The 2,880-nt window shown below is 36.6% G+C and overlaps 1 long non-coding RNA gene across 1 annotated transcript; it reads left to right on the forward strand.

The window, feature by feature from the left end:
* Positions 1–1,908: 1,908 nt before the first annotated feature.
* LOC105179825 lies at positions 1,909–2,880 on the forward strand. The gene is made up of 3 exons (XR_849491.2): positions 1,909–2,011; positions 2,139–2,436; positions 2,809–2,880. It is a non-coding gene; the product is annotated as an uncharacterized LOC105179825 (long non-coding RNA).

Raw genomic sequence — 2,880 nt, forward strand, 5'->3', positions numbered from 1 at the left:
AGAAATAAGTAAGTGTGTGTTGAAAATAGATGATATGTTTGGATTTGTGTTTTGGGGTAATTTAAAATATTTTAAAATAAGGGGTGTAGGTATGATGTTGGGATTTGGAAGATAAAAATCACTGTTCATTGTCAAATCATATATTTTTACATATAATATGTATATATATAAATATTTAATGTTTAATGTTGTATTTTTTGGAGACAAAAATATTGTCAAATCATGTTTGTTTTATATTATGTATATATATATATATATTATATATAGAAAGTTGAAAAATAGAAAAACACGCAGATAATGTATAAAAATACAAAAATAAATATTAAGTGTATTTTATCTTGTCTCGGCTATGCGAGAATACAAATCCAAACAAAGCAATAGTGTTTTGGACAATATTGAGTATTGTTTGATTTTATCATATTGGTTAAATGCATACGTGCAGTATCTGTGCATTCATATTACTATTTGTTAAGAGATTCTTGCATTTGCTTTGTTCTTTGCAATATACGTGCAGCATTTGTGCATGCATATTATCATTTGTTAAGAAATTCTTGCACTTGCTTTGCTCTCTTTACATTTGCAATACTTAGCACTAGTTTTCATGTGTAACATGTGGTTATCTGATGCAATTACTAAGTTGGTTGATCCACCTCAGAAACTTAAGATCATTGGACATTTCTTTTGAAGTAGTCTTAACATGTCTTTTGTGTACTTATGTCTTATTTTATTATTGATTATGCTAAACAATTACTGTAATGATCACAGGAAGTAAAGGGCGAACGCTTGAGTACATCAACAATGGTGCGCATTATCGAAGGTGAATCCTCTTCTTCCAACAGGCGGCGTTGTCCAGTCGTCAGAGGCACTGACAGGTTGAGCGCATTGCCGTAGCATATTCTGACCGAAATCTTGTCTCGCCTCTCAACAATTGAGGCTGCAAGGGTTAGCTTTAGTTCAAGAATTTTGACGACTACATGGCGTTTGCTGCCAAATCTTGTTTTCCATTATAGTCAGTTCCCGGCTATGGTGAATAAGGCACATTCTTTCTTGAGATTCGTCGAATGGACTGTTGCTCACCATGATGAATTAGATGTTAAAGTTTTTGAACTTCAGCTCGGGCCTACCACTTATTGCGAGGTTTCGATCAAGTACCAATGGGTGGAATTTGCCATACAACACAATGTGCAAAAGCTTGTTCTTCATGGAAGAGTTTGTGGGACTCAAAATCTAGCAGATTCCATCTTTTCATGTCGGTCCCTTGTAAAATTGGAGTTGTCTGTACATGAAATTGTCTTATCTTGGCCTGAAACTATTCAGCTTCCAAACCTCAAGAAACTAAAGCTGAAATTCTTGCTTCTGCCAGAGATGATCACCAGCCAAGATTTGTTCTCAAATTTCCCTGCACTTGAAAAACTCTCCATGTTCTTCTGCAACGTTGCGTCCCTCAATGTTTTTTCCATTTCATCTTCAAGATTAACGGAGTTCACGATGTCTGCCTGTCTAGGGATGGAAAGCTGCTCGATCAGGCTCCAGACTCCATCTCTTTCTAAATTCATATACACCAATTGGGATCCAAGGGAAAGTGTGCTGCACGTGCCTCCATGTGCATTTTCATTGGTGGTTGATGGTGATGATTCTCTCATGTGTAGAGGAAGCCCTGACGAGTTGAGTCAAACTGTTGTTAAACTCACTCGAGAGCTTCTTGGGACAAGTTATATCACTACAGGACGTTGGCTCATTCAGGTAATTTACATTGGTTTTCTTTGTAATAGAATCATGCGTGCGTAAATTTTTAGCGTGCACTATGGTATAAGTACTTATACATAGTTTCTTGCATTTGCTTCAGTATCTTTCTATGGTTCCTGATCTACCGAGGCGACTAGCTTCTGTTAGATACAATTACTTGCTGACGCTGAACGTCAGGGTATGGCCAGTCGCAAGGCACGTTAGAACATTGATTTTGCTTGTTTCCAAATGCCCAATACTCTCCGTGCTCTCTATTGATTTTGTGGTAAGAAGAGATGATATTTCAGCACTCATAAGTATAATACACTTATCATGTGATTGATTCTGTATGGTCATATCTGGTTGTTTTATTATAAAACTACTCTTGTATTTACTGTAGTTTGTTATGCCAGATGCCACAAGGAAGAATTATTAACCGGGGGAATGGGGGATGTGCAGCAGATTATGGTGTGGGAGATTTTGGTGGCTTAAACGATGTTAGAATAGAGAATTTTGGAGGAAATGTGACAGAAATGGCGCTTGTGAGGCATTTGCTGGCTAGAACACCTCATTTACATATAATGAGGATTGAGATGAACCCTCTTCTGGACGACATTGATGCAGACTTGAAGATCCATCAGATACTTGAATATTGGAGAGCTTCTCCAAGAGCTAATATCATTTTTGACTAATGTCATGTAGTCATTGCAAGTAAACCCCTCTCTTTCTCTCCCGCACACACACACACACACTTGCAATTTTAGTACTAGGGTAGCAATTTTGATCGTGTTGAAATTGATTTTGGTAATTTGATATTGCAATTATAAAAATTTTCAATCGAAAACAATTTTGGCAGAAAAGCATAACCTGAATAGAAAAGTGCATGTGTTGTGCACATAACGTGCTAATTTGGGGTTTTCGAATCAATTTATGAATTTTCGACCATAATTATCTCTGAAGGACCCCTTTTTATATATTTACGGGACCAAAATTTTAATTTTCCCAAAAGGAAAGATAGAAACTTGACATTGTGGGTTTTGGGAATATGAACTGATTTTTGTTGTTAATTTTCAACATATGCAGCAGTGTGGTGGAAGACTGAAGCGTCAACACAAGTTGTGTTTGGAGTTGATGATGTTTGGGATTGGTTGTATG

Source organism: Sesamum indicum, unplaced genomic scaffold (assembly GCF_000512975.1).
Source record: "Sesamum indicum cultivar Zhongzhi No. 13 unplaced genomic scaffold, S_indicum_v1.0 scaffold00425, whole genome shotgun sequence".
In the NCBI taxonomy this organism is placed as follows: domain Eukaryota; kingdom Viridiplantae; phylum Streptophyta; class Magnoliopsida; order Lamiales; family Pedaliaceae; genus Sesamum; species Sesamum indicum.